This window comes from Maylandia zebra, linkage group LG7 (genome assembly GCF_041146795.1).
Source record: "Maylandia zebra isolate NMK-2024a linkage group LG7, Mzebra_GT3a, whole genome shotgun sequence".
NCBI classification, from domain to species: domain Eukaryota; kingdom Metazoa; phylum Chordata; class Actinopteri; order Cichliformes; family Cichlidae; genus Maylandia; species Maylandia zebra.
In genome coordinates this window covers 14,001,046-14,015,414 of record NC_135173.1, presented here as the reverse complement: position 1 = coordinate 14,015,414, position 14,369 = coordinate 14,001,046, and the positions used below count along the sequence as shown (strand labels likewise).

The 14,369-nt window shown below is 41.7% G+C and overlaps 1 protein-coding gene across 2 annotated transcripts in view; it reads right to left on the bottom strand.

Moving 5' to 3' along the window:
- Nucleotides 1-14,210, bottom strand: part of otud7a (OTU deubiquitinase 7A) — a 44,108-nt gene extending 29,898 nt beyond the window's left edge. For both annotated transcript variants that reach the window (XM_004553133.4, XM_012919675.4), the window contains exon 1: nucleotides 14,004-14,210. The gene's annotated coding sequence lies outside the window, so the exon portion shown is untranslated. The remainder of the gene's footprint in view (nucleotides 1-14,003) is intronic.
- Nucleotides 14,211-14,369: the final 159 nt, after the last annotated feature.

The window sequence follows — 14,369 nt, the reverse complement described above, 5'->3', positions numbered from 1 at the left end:
CATGAAAGGACACAAACTAAGAAACGCGGACTAGATACAGGAACACACGGGCAGAACAGAGTAAACACTAACCAGAGGAAGAACAGAACCAAAATCGCGAAGAGAAAACACAAAACGCTGGGTCAATAGGACCCAGGATCATGACAAGATGATAGTTTATTAAACTTGTTATTAAATTTGCAGATTGTCTCGGTGGAGTACACTCAGCCGTCTGCTCCTTGCTCCCTAATATATAACAGGACATTGGAGTAAATTCTCGATCATTTCACATTTCTGTTTAATCAGTTTTCTGCTTGATGTTTATTCAGCGGTGTAAAAACTATAACTTTAATCTCAGCCCAACCGATTTACTCAGGAACAAATAAAACATTGAAAAAAGCCAAACAATAACATTTTTAAGTTATCTAAGTGACTCATATATCATGTTTAACCTGAGTAGCGAAAGACCGTGGGAGGTCTGAAAACAATGTGCCGGGAGTTCGGTGTTCTCACCGGCTCTAGTGAGCCGTGAACCCCCGACTAGCTACCGAGGTGGTGGGTAACAGACGTCTCCGAAAACGTCAGAGCACTTTTGCAAATATGCGGTGTCTTGATAAATCGAGCCAACATTTGAAGTTTACACAGCTACATTCTCGCCTTAAAATATCTTAAAAGTTTATTTCGTGACCCAGAAAGAGTTATATTAAAACGAAGTAGCTACCGCCATTGTTGGAAACTGGTGATGGCAGCTACATTGTACATTGTAGCCACAGCCACCCTGGCTGAACCACGCTATGAATTCTGGGATAGGTTGGGCCACGAAGGATACACCCGACCCATCCTTCAAATCTGGGGAAAAGGAGGACGCATTTATCGGCCGCATTTGTCAGAGTCTTCGAATTCGGACAGCCTTCGTTGCGTTGCTGTGACGTAATCGGCCTACAAATACGGCCTCTGAAGGATGCGGCCCCTGAATTTGGACACAACTATGATACCGGAGACTGCTTCTTCTTCTTCTTCTTCAGTGTTTAACGGCAGCTGGCATCCTTGTAGATGCATTTCTGCCATCTTCTTTTTCAGTCCGTTATTACACTCTTAAATCCTACTACTTCTTCCTGCATCTTTCAGCATCTTACAAAGTTTCAAACGACGTGTCGACTATTAAATTAGCCATCGACGATTTTGATAGTTGACGTAATCGTGACTAGTCAACTAATCGTGGCAGCCCTAGTCTGCACCACACAAGCTTATGCCTTGTCTTCTGTATGATTTGGACTTCATGTGTGTGCATGTAAATATTCGTGTGTGCGTATGTGTAGTTTTTAAGCTTGACATGATGAATGAGAGATAGATCAAACTGTAAGAGTGCAGATTTTCTCAGAGTAGAAACTTGTCCTGAAGCCCACCGTACCTTATCCACTTCTCACTCTTGGGATCTTAATTAATAAAATGACAATCACGTTGGTACAGCTTAAAACTAGACATTAAACTCATCAGGAAAATATTTATTGAAGACACGGATCAAAGGAGTTAAGGCATAATTTCCTGAAGGCCAAACCATTAGAAAGAATGTAGGATTAAGGCATGTTTTGCATAAACAGCCAAAGTTAAGAGAGCAAAGTTTCTGAGCAATGTTTTTCATCTACTTTCTCACCAGCTCTGCTCTTTCCCTCTTCTCCGTCACGTTTGTGTCAGCATCTAACACTTTCTATTTTACCGACTGAGCTACTATCTGTGCACTGTTGTTTACCCTAATAACGTTATCCATCTTAGGATCCTGAGGTTTAAAGTCATTAGAGTTAACGTCACTGGTACGTTTGTTTGCACATTTGGCATCTGCTAACTTTCCCGAAACAGCAGATGCCGAAAGTGCAAACTAAAGAGTTTGTAACCTCACAGAGAGAGGAATCGAGAGCACGCCAGGCGTTGTCCTAGTCGACTGTCGGCCCACCTCTGCAGCGCTTCTGCATAGTTGCTCCTCACTAGTGCAAAATTTGGGCTAAACACTATAATATTGCTGTGGTAACTTCCCAAAATAAAAGTGCTAGAATATTTTTTGGTCCTTTTGTCTTTTTTTTTGGTAAGACAATCTAGCTCATAAAGGAACGTGAGGGAGAGAGTGAGGGGGCAAAGACACACAGAAAACAACCCAGGGTGCACTCAAAGGAGGCTGCAGGAGGGGCTTGGCTTTGCTATAGGGATACCTGTAAAGGTGCTAGATTTATGAGATCTTAATTATGCACTATCTACAATCCTGCACTTATATTCATGCATCAACTACAAAAGCACATTTACATGTAATTTTCATGTGGACGTGTCAATATTGAGGTAAAGACAAGTAATTCTTCACTGTCAAAGCAATGGTGTTTGCAACTGAGCTATCATTAGCTAGCTATCTAAGGCCTCAGTCTCATAGGCCAAAAGAACAATCAGTAACCTACTGACATGCTCTGGTTGGTAGGAAAAATGTGTATTCTCCATCCAGTTGGCCAGTGGTTGCTGGCTGTCACTGGGGCAACCAAGCAACCTCTAGGAATCACTTAGCAATTGGAATCCATGAGCAATTGAGCAATGAGCAACTCCCCAATGAGCAGTGGTTACCAGGGGGATCCCTGACTGTTCTCTGAGCTTGCGTGACTGGTGCTTTAGCAAACAGTTTCATAGCTATTCCCAGCAACCACTCCAGAATCAGTTGGGGAATACTCACTTCCTTTAGCCATGTGTGACAGGGGCCTATCACCGATCCATCAGCTACCAGTTTCAGGGTCCCTGTAGTCAGCCCTGTTGGCCAGTACTGACAAGGCAGTAGCAGTACATCTGATACATTCTCCTCTTAGAAGTTGATTTATGGCACCAGGTCACACATCACCAGCCTTCAGCTAGCTATGACAAAGTTCATCGCCTTAACATTGGTTTCCACCTAATACGAAAAGAATTCAACATTTTTAGTCTGACAATGGTGGATGAAACCTTTTTATAAAGACTTAGTGTGACATGGTGACAATCTACTGCTAAACTTGCCAATGGCAGAACATCTGGTGTCAGTCTTCAACCCAACGCCAGCATGAGAGGAGACTGTTTTTCCTTTTCTTTTCTCTTTATAAATGTACATATAAATGATCAACTTTGATTTACAATTTCTTCTGATCTGATCTTTGTTTTTCTGCTGATTGCTCATTGTGCGATGTGTCTTCTTGTTAAAGAAAACTGACTGATTGGCTCAAACAAAGATTTTTGGTCGATAAACATTTGTTACTGTTGCAAAGAAAATGACATTCATAAATAAATAACAATGCAATCACAGAGGCTGACTCAGCGCATACTGCTCATAAACAACCTGTTCACTATATAGTTTCCCATCAGTATACTAGTTCAGTGTCAGCAGAACATCTGAAACCTAAAACCTGAGCCTGGTTTATAAAACAGTGGCATGAGACCCATGCATCACAGTTGGATGGAAGATGTGGGCTCGTTGTTTAAACACAAATTGAATCAAATCAGTCTTCAAAGTGTGCAATCCCTCCGCTAGTGGATGGAATATTTTGGATTCTTCAAGGCAAGCAGGGAATAAAATCTTATATTCTGGCTCGCAGAAGCAGCTTCCTCAAGCCAACTGTGGCTTCATCACCAGCGTGTGAGCTGAGCTGCAGTTAGCAGTTTCAGGAACCGACAGGCCCAAACTGCTGCGCTCAACACTGGTAGATAAACACCCTATGATCCCCCTCTCTGGAGTTCATGAGTGTGTGTGAATGCAAAATATGCACACGTTTTCCTGTTTGTGTGGAACACTGTGGCATGTTCACTCAGTGTTCCCTCGGCGTGTTTACCAATCTCAAAGCTAACGGAGCAAGTGCTTCCACAAAGGGCTGCCAAAACACACAAGACAGCTAATAAAGGATGGCATTCATGCTAACCCAGTACTTATTCACATGCCTGTGCACAGCAAAATGTCAAGCCACCCTCTCAGTTATGGTCTGAGAGAAACACAAAAACAAGCCCGTTATTTTTGCAACAATGGACACAGCTCAGACATTTTAATATAGTACAAGATGAAGACAGCAAAAGCAAACAACAACAGCAACAGCTATTATTGATGAAGCCAATACATAAATGCACAGACTGGCAAAATACAGTAATGGAAAAACATTTAACTTGGGGTAATTATATGTCGGAGAAACAAATGAGCACAGCTCCAGGAAAACAGTTCATTTCCACCTTGCATCGGTACCGAATAATCAACGCAGTCCATTAGCATGCTTCAAAATTACAATGCACACATTCCTAGCATGGGAAATGCATGTAATGGGATATTATAATGTCTCGCCAAGCTAAACACTAAGCACTTTGACTGTCCTTGCTTGAGAGCACAAAATTCAATTAGCGAATTTCATTGCAGAGTGGTGGAAGTGCCACTTGCTATTCAGACTTTATATCAGTTAGCCAGACTCAATCTCTGTCCCTCCTTAATTGCAGCTATAATAACAACCTTGCAATTGTGGTGACTGCATACGTGCTTCAGGAGTGTGTGCATGCGCCTTCACGTCACAGACTGTAGATAAAAGATGGGCATCAGGTTAGCTTTATGGCCATCATCATCGTAATTTCCTGGAGCTAGAAGTTACCATATTTTTGATGCGATCTATCAACGAATGAGGACAAATTTGTTAGAAAACTGTAAAAAATAAACTGTATGACTCCAATGCGCAAACACAGATGCCTGCTAATCCGTGCTAAAGCAGCCACTCACCAAAACTGGACCGATGACTTCTTCGATGTGCTGTTCCATGCAGCAGGCCGTATTATTTAGACAGGTAATGCGATTTTTTTTTAAAAGAAGAAGAAAACACTGCAAAAACCAACAGGCCCATGTCAAAGCAAATGTCAAAGCATGTCAATTCAAGTGGCCACATCTCTAACTTAAAACCTTAACAAAATCCAAACATGTGGGTTAAAAAAGAATAGTACTAATATTTGATGCAGATGTTATGAAGGGAGAAATTAGCAATAGAGACCAAAACCATTTGAATCCCTGAACACGGACACTGCCTCAAGTGGCTTTTTAAAGAACTGCAGTTTTTTTTTTACTTCTACCGGTACATTGGTTTCATTTTTCAAGGTCCCTGTTTGGTTTAAATGCGTATATCCCATCATCTAGACAGTATAATAGGTGGACTGTGGAATGCATGCTGTTTCAATCAATGCACTGGACAGCAGACGTCTTGACCAGGTGTCAGCTCATCATGGTAAATCATTTAGATTTTTGCGAGCACCCGCCATGTCTGTCTCTCCCTCTCCAATCAGCATCTGGGAGTGTGCTGTGTCCCTGCTTGGCCCTCCATAATACTTTATTCAGTAGCGGGACTTACCCTGCCATCAGAAAAACCAACAGATGACACGTCTTTGCAGGGATTTGAGAGCATCCCCACACTCAGAGAAATCAACTGCTGAGAAGCACTTCCATGGACAAGAACATGGAGGAAGAGGGTAAGCTGACAATGTGGAACGATGCGCTCTGTTTTACGTCAAACCCTAATTACTTTTGTTTAATGCAAGGCAAAATTTCTTGACCTCTTGACAGTGTCTATAATGAAGTGGCGTACAGTGTACACTCATACCGTTACCTTTTGTTCTTCTCTCATACTTTAAACTTTAAAAAAAAGCACACCTCTGCGCAGATTACTGTTAGCTGCTGTGAGAAAGATGCTGCCAGAAGCAATAATGTCACTTTGCATTTCATTACTGCGCTGCATACCGCCACCACAGCAAATTTATGTAGTGAAGAGATTTTGTCAATTAGCGCTAAAATGTATTATCACATTATTATTATTTGAGGTAAATTGTGATTAATGATGCACTCCACAACATGGATAATGTGCTGTTTACAGTACCTGAGGGACCTTGATCGTATAACACCAATTAAAAGGTAAAAAAAAACAAAAAAACACAACTTACTATCAGGCTTTATTAAAGTTTACAAACAACTTTTCTGCTTTATGCTTGTTTTGGATTATTTACAGAGACAAAAACAAGAGTTCGCACCTCGTACATCATTTTGGAGTCCTGTTAAAAATTTAAGTAGCCCCTCGGGGTGTACTTAAACGGGGTAAGGAGCAGCCCGGTGCTGTTAATCAAATGCACTTGATTAAATGATCATCAGCAAGTGTGAGCACCTCTATAAAAGCATAAGTTTTGTCAGTTTATTAGTGTGGAGCATTCAGATGTGCGTTGACACAATGCAACAATGTTCCCAGCAAATACACCCCAAGGTCAGACTGTGTAATGCTCAGAGAAACTGCAAACAAACCCCGAGAGGTAGATCTTAAGACTCTACAGGCCTCAGACGGCATCTTAAATGTTAAAGTTCAAGGCAGTACAATTAGAAAAGAAAAAGAAAAAGGAACACGCCAGCACAGCTTAGATTAGACAAGAAAAAGCAGCATCCGCTTGACAGAAGAGACCAAATGAAACAGAAAATCAGCACATCAGAGCTAACACCTCATATAAACTGTCAACCACAGTGGTCAAGAGGTGATGTTTGGGTTTATTTTGCTGCTACATGACCTGGGAATCTAGCAGTCATTGATTTGACTACGATAAGTATTCTAGAGTCAAATATGACGTCATCTGATTGCTAAAACTAAAAATTGGCCAAAACTGGTTCGTGCAACAAGACAATGATCACAATTGCAGCAGCAAATCTATAACACAATGGCTGAAAAAGAAAAAAATAAAGATGTTGCAATGTCCAAAAGTCCAAACCTCAACCTGACTGACAGGCTGTGGCAGGACCTTAACAAAGCTCTGCATAAATGAACATCCACAAACCACAATGAACTGAAGCAATGTTGTAAAGACGAGTGGACCAAAATCCCTTCACAAGAATTAAGAGACTGATAAAGTCATACAGAGTCTTTCCATAAAACTTTCCTTTTCACATGACTGTGGAGTGAAATTAAATTTCTGGTTCTGGCAGAGCTGAACACAGCTCAGCTGTGTGTACAGCGTGCACCGAAACAAAGAGCTGGTTGCTGAGGGGCACAGAACAAGATCATCACCCCTTAAAATGTCAGTCCCTTCAGCCTTCCTGCTGCAGCGGCCAATACCTCTTTTCCCGACTGGTTCCTTTTAGAAAGAATGCCACAAGCAGACAGCTGCGACTACAGACTGAAGCACTTCCAAAGCAGGAGCTTGACTTTTGTTGATTTGAAGAAAAAAGCCAAACAAAGGCAAACAAAAAACTTGCATATTGTGGATATAAATAGTACTTCGCAACCTATGTCAGGTATACTAAAGTCTTGCAGAGAGTGTTTCAAGCACGTAGGGTAAGATATGCACAGATTAGATATATAGAAATGCTTGTTGTCTGAATATGATGAATCTTCTGATGCCACGTGAGATAAGTGAAGCCAGCTGGTGTTTCCTGTTTGAGTTTCTGCTGAGGGAGAGTGTCCTCTGTTAGTGCTTGCTTTCACTATTCTCACAAGCTCAAAGGCCTGCAAGTCTTTGAGTACTCTCAGTTCTTGAGGATCTCTTGTACGATGGGTTTATAAGCTTTTCATCTCCTGCAGATTATCCAACTACACTGTTACTTTACTTGTCTATGACCAAAAAATGTATAAAGCAGGTTCGAATGATGTCCCTTCAATTCACTCTTTGAATTTCAGAACGACCACACAGTTATGGAAAGAGGATATACAGTACTTCAAAATATCTTGCTAGCCTGATTATTTCCATGATTTCATCTTGGTACCATGAGAAATCGGGAGAACAATACAGTGTAGGGCGCCCTTGTGCTGCTTTTACGCTTTGATGAATGGACTGAACGTGCCCTCTGAAGATGTCCTGTTGTACTGGGCACTGAGACGTTAGAGGCAAATCCATGTTGCAGTCTATGTTGAATTCACAGACCAGATCCAACACATCCCACAGATGATTACACTGAAACCCGCGGAGTCTGGAAACCAAGTCCACAACATAAACTATTTCGGGCCACTGCTACCAGGGAATACTGTTGCCATGAGCGGCTATATGCGACAAATGCAAGGATGAAAGATTTCCCAGGAGAACATTACCTAAAGCTTCATACTGCTTCTCCCAGTTTGCTTTTTTCCCCTAATGTGTATCCTTCTGCCATTTACTCCCAGAGTAAACAGTAACACTGCACCCAGATATCCACATGATATAGTTTGGTCCATAATTCCTTGGACAAAGACAGTTTTTTGCAGTTTTTTTTCTGTACATCACCACAGGAGCAAAGCCAATATGTGATTGAAGTGATGGTACCAATGATGGTATCAATTTAAAAGGTTTTACGAGGATTTTGTTAAATGTTTAGTAATTAGAGTGATTTTTATACACAGTCTGCAGCATCATGGCTACATGACGCCTGTTCATTTCATTCTTGCATGATAAATAAAGGAGATTTAATATCTGAAATTGATTCAAACTGCGACCTGTCCAGGGTGTACCCTGCCTCTCGCCCCAAGACAGCTGGGCTCCCCAGCATCGAAATGTCTGGCAGAGCTCATCAAGGGAGGAATGCAATTGTTCTTCATGGGTTCTAAACTTCAGGGAGTCATTAACTGCAAAATACTTTCAAGTATTAAAAGCAGTCTTTATGATTAAAATTACATTAAAGTATGTTTTACAATTAATGTTGAATTAATTCCTAAACAGTTAATGCAACCCTTTTGAGAAACCACTTGATTACTTGATTTAAAATCCACTGTGGTGGTGTACAGAGGTAAAACTGCAAAAACTGTGTCTCCGTCTGACAAATTATGGACGTAACTGTAAAAAACAACACAGAACTCATCAGACTGAGCCATCGCTCAGTGGCCTAGTTTGGATATTCAGGCCCATTGTAGATGATTTTGGCAACAGACAGGTCAAGATGGGCACGTATACCAGCCTGCACTTACAAAGCCCCTTATGAAGTTCTCTGTATATTCTGACAGCTTTCATTAGTATTAAGTCTTCAGCTATTTGCAAGACAGTAACTCTTCTGTGAAATTGGAGCGCAAACCCAGCCCTCTCTCCCCCAAAAGGATCAGTCAGCCTTTAACACCCTTGACACTGTCACCACTGGCTCTCCTTTTTTGTGCACATTTGGATAGGTACTGTCAAACCACTGCGAGAGCTGCTGTTTTGAAGATGCTCCTACCCAATCACCTACAAAAATCCCTGTTTGACAGATGTCTTTGTAACAATATAATCTATTATTAAAACAATACACTACACAGGCAAATAAGAAATTTCATGGTCATTCGAACAAGAAGGGAAACAGATAAAAAGATATTCTGACACCTGTTATATATCAAAATCTACATCACACAATACCAACATTGTACAGAGTTTCATCACTTTTGGATTGATTGTGTGGGAGGGTGCATGCATGGCTGTGCATGTACACTCAAGTAGGTGGAGAGGGCAGTATCACATAACCTTATCCTTAATATAGTACTCAAAATAAAACATGTCAGGTATACAAACCCCTAGGGAGCATTTGTACCTTTATACTCTCCTTTGCTAAGCCCTTCCTAAACAGCCTCTGTCCAATATAAGGAACCCTAACAGGACAGTTAAGTTTTAATATGCAAAGATGCTGAAAAAGTATTCAAATAACTAATCATAACAGAACATAATCTTGGTATTAAATGAATATATATCACTCAAGTAAACTCGAGTGCAGTTTGAGAGAGACAATTAGGTTGCTAGCCAAACGAGGTGAAGAGGGATGCCCAAGGAAACAATTTCAAAATACCCCTTGTTTGTTCTGATTCATAACATTTGTGGAAATTAACCGTTCTTCCAAAGATTTGCTTATTATTTGGTGGCCATCAGAATTATGATCAGGATAGAAATGTTTTGTCACAGGATGAAAGCGAATAGAACAAAACTGCGGTGACTCTTCCTTTTAAAGAAAAAGGGAACCCAGCAAAATGCCCCCACAATGTAAGAGAGCCACCAAATCCCTTTAATTGATTCACTATTTGGTTTCAAAGGCTCAAATTTTCCCTATATTTCCCATTAATCTGTACATTATTCACTTCAACACCACATTTTCCTAATGTGTTCCTAACTCTTTGCATGTTATTGAACCCATACCAACCTATTATCACAGAGCGAGCAGGACCTCTGAATGCCCTGTTGTATCTGCCACCAAGGCATATGTAGAAGATCCTTTAAATTCTGTTTCCAGTTAAAAGTTTGTCTCTTCTCAGAACACAGTTATTAGGGAATCACCAGATCATAAGTTCACCTTAAATCTTGCTATTTTGGTTGTTTGGCCTTTTACCAACTCCCTACAGCTAGGCTAGCCACTTCCCCCACATCCAAATGGCTGGTTACAAGAGCCAGCTGTTCAATTTGCCAGGAAACCTTGAGGATTACAATCATAAGATCTTACGTGCCACAGCAGTTAGTGTTGTCAAACTGACTAAAGCGAGCACAGTATTTTCAAAAGTATCATTGAATTCAAATAAACTGCACAAATTGAAGCACTACTCCTTCTTTGTACGGGAAACAATTAAACCATCTTTTAAAAAAATGCTCCGTGACCCCAGCCTACACGTACTGTGACCTCACATGGAGTCCAGACCACGCAGCTAGAGTATGTAAAAAGATGCACCAAAAGCTGGTGGGAGGAAACCAGCTGCAGGGAAATGATCAAAGCACACCTCCCACCACAGATTCTTGTGAAATTATGAATGTATAGTATCTGCAGCTATGTGACTATAAATGTAGGGGGACATCAACATGTTCAGCGAAAACGTTCATAAGTAAACAAAAACTAGTTATTCCTGACACAGTCGATTTCTCTCAGACATTTTTGAACTGGCTCCTGATTGGTCCGTGAATGGGTTTCGTCAAACATTCAATGATATATTCGTTGGCTTAACAAGCAAAGAGGAAAGACAGGGCAGTGACAGTGATAGACAGGGTAGCGTTTTCTTTCTCTACTTAAGAAAATGAATGACGTGAAGACTACAGTCAAATACAGCACGGCTGCTTCTCTCTACCCGTACCCGTGAGTGCGTTTGCCTTTTAATATGTGACAAAATGGAGAAACACAGAGTTTCTACCAAATACAGCTGGAATTTGCAGGAGAAAAAGAAGCCTGACCTATTTCTCGGAATGAATGGAAATGACCTACGCTGTGGGCCTGCATGAATCTAAATTGAGTCACCAAGGGTATCCTGTGCAACAGTGTTCTGTTTGATTTAGAAACTGCTCCCCTGCTGATTCGAGGCAAGACAGGGGATGGCTGTGCCCACTAGGCCTTGAGGGGGGAATGTTTCAATGGCAGACGTCTCCAGCAGCACCCTGCTCCCAGACTCAGCACCAGACAAGCCAAGCAACACAAATGCAATTAGGTGCAGGAGGAGCAGACACAAACGTGTTCACACGCATACGTCTCCTTGCTACAGCCTAAAATCCAGTTCCTGTTGCCCCCTGTCTCAGCTGAGCCCTCTTTCTTACAGGTTGCGTTTGAGCAAACATCATATCGAACCATCTGTTGAAACCTGGTAGATTCAAGAAGTTGTTTCTTAAGTGGCTAATAAAAGGAAGTAGAGTGAGTTTCAGAGGTTGTTTTCTAAATTAAACATCAGATTAAAAAGTGAAGACAATGGGGAAAATACCTTAAGTCGCTCATGGAAAGCTGACTGTATTAAACATTATTCGACATTAAAAGGAAAGCTCTGAAATTCTCTGAATTTAAATGCTTTTCATTTAAACTTGGCTTGTGGATGCCGTCCCTGTTAATCGACTGACAAATGATTCATTTCGACAACATAAAAGGTGAAAGAGGGCCATCTTTGTGGGAGTGTTTGCTTGATTGGCATGTGTCTCAGCTTATCACTTTAAACAAAAACGACACAAAAATGTCAGCGCTTCGTCACGACAGAATTTTTAAGGAACCTTAAGGTTGCGTTGCTCCCCTTTGGATTTTGGTTGCAAGCTTATACGTAGCTCTAAAGTTATTCAGACATCAAAAACTCGAAACTGTAAAACACAAGCCCTTTCTAGTATACGTGGACAAATATAGAAACTACAATAAAGGATTTCCACAATAATCTTATTACAACACTTCTGTGAATGAAGCCTTTACCGCAGTATGAAAGGAAATACTTGTGCAGGGATTTATTGGAGCTTTATGAGACAGGTGATCTGTAATTTGGAGGTACACGTCATATTTTCATTCATACGCAAATTCAACAGTGTGCTGAATTAGGGCCTCAAGAAAAAAGGCCTCACACTGGACCAGAGCGCAGTGGCTGGAAAGCTAACCACTACCTGCTATGCTGATGTGTGAAAGAAGCCCCTCTGCCTGCATCTTTGGCCTCTAGCTGACCTCCCTCCGCCTGCAGACAGACCACTTAACACTGCCTCCCCACCTGTAGAGATGTCTGAAGAACAGGCCCCACTTCAGAGCTACGCAGTCAGTGATTGGCCATGATTACCATGGGCACTTGACTCATTTCATCTCCTCTAAAGCACTAAACTTTGGGGCATCAAGCACGGAGATGGATTCTTCTTCCCATCTATATTTTTTGATTGTGTACATTAATACCAGTGTAGAAACACTTTAATTAGAACTTGTTTCTGATGCAAAATATGCATGAAATGCTGTAAAATGCTGAATATCTGAAATGTTGCATTTATTATGCATCTAATGTTGTTGGTTTTTTTTCCATAGTGATGCGTTGTGAAGGGAATTTCTCTGCTGAGGTTTTCGAGTAGGTAGTGGAACTGGCACCGATGTTTGCAAGGAGGTGTCATTCTGTATCAGCCGAAGAGCAGTTTGATAAAGCGGCACTGCCTCGGTGACATGAAAGCCCAACTGAGTTCAACAACAGCCGTCATCTCTGCTCTGCTTTTCTGTAGATAAATGCCACTGACAGGAACAGAATTCACTGTGGTAACTGATCAGGTGCCAAGTGCCCTCTCCCCAGTGCCCTGCTGCACCGAAGCCCTCCACGAAGCTGGCATTGGCCTGGCCTGGCCTGGTCTTGCAGCCACGGGCCCAAGCTTTGTAGCTCTACCCTCGACTATTCAAGCTATCTCCAAATCACACCCGCCTGCTGTCAGCAGCCACAGGAGTTTAAAACCCGGCAGTAAAGACCTGGCTAGGAGGCAAAGTTAAGAAAGCAAAGTTGACTTGATCGGAAATCTAATCTTGCATATTTATGTGGTGTTTATTACACCAGCGTTGCAACTAGCTCAAATATAATTAGTGATAGAAGAGGTGTTATTATGTAGGTCTTTGTCAGAGGACGTGAATGTGTTTTAAAAATACCACAGCAATGAATCAGTGGCCTCACTATCTTTACAGGCAGGCAGAGCTGGTAGGTTTTGTCAACCAGGCCAACAATAAGAGAAGCATACAGGCACCAGAATGAAAGAGGCAGTGGTGTTTGCACTTATTGTTTGGCTTCAGCTGAAAGTGAGATTGCTGTGATTTAATATAAAACAACCAGCCGTTATGCATTTTACCACCATCTCCATGTAAAGCCACCTGGCCCTCCAAAAGAAAAAAGAAAAAAAAAAACATTGGAATGATTAATATCCCATGTCTGGAATACTCAGAAAATATACATATTATAACCTTCACGGTTTCACAGCCTCATAAACCTAATAGGATATTTATTTTATTTTATTTTAAAAAGTGATTTAAGGCTAGGCTGCAAACATATATACCCAGCTGCCTCGGATGAAGCCTATATTATATTGCTACATCACAAAGGTCTGTGACTAAGCATTGAGGTCCATGTTTACAGCATCCCAGACCGTCGAGGAAATATGTGGCCTCGGTGCGTTTGTCTTCGTCCAAAGAAAATTAAAGGTATTCGCACAGGAGCTGAAGTTGAATGCATCGAGGCACGTACTCCCATAAAGGCAGGTGCACCTGTCTGCAGTGGCAGCCTTTTGTGCTCACTACCAAATCTACGTGTCGCGCCGTGTGTGCGAAATACAGCATAGACGTACATGTAAAAGGAGATGAAACCATCCGTGTCTCTTACCGTTCTGCCTTCAGTCATGGCTCCCCATCATAGCGTTTGGAGTCCAGACCTCTGACGAGCCGTTTATTCCTATCAGGCTGTGTCACTCACTCCCTCTCTCTCGCTCATCCCCATGTCATGTTTCTCTCCGCTGCAGCAGAACCAAGCCACGCCTCCTCCAGTAGCCGCGTGACGTCTGCCTCTTACGAGCCCTTTTTTGCACACGCCCTCGCATGCGCGTCCATCATTTGGCCGCCAGAGGCCGCTGTGCATGAACCAATAAAGAAAAAAAAAGAAGGAAAGAAATGAAAAGCCAGCGTAATCACAGCCTGTACGAAACTCCAGTGACTGCAAAGCTATTCTCCTGAGATTAAAAGCACACTGAAG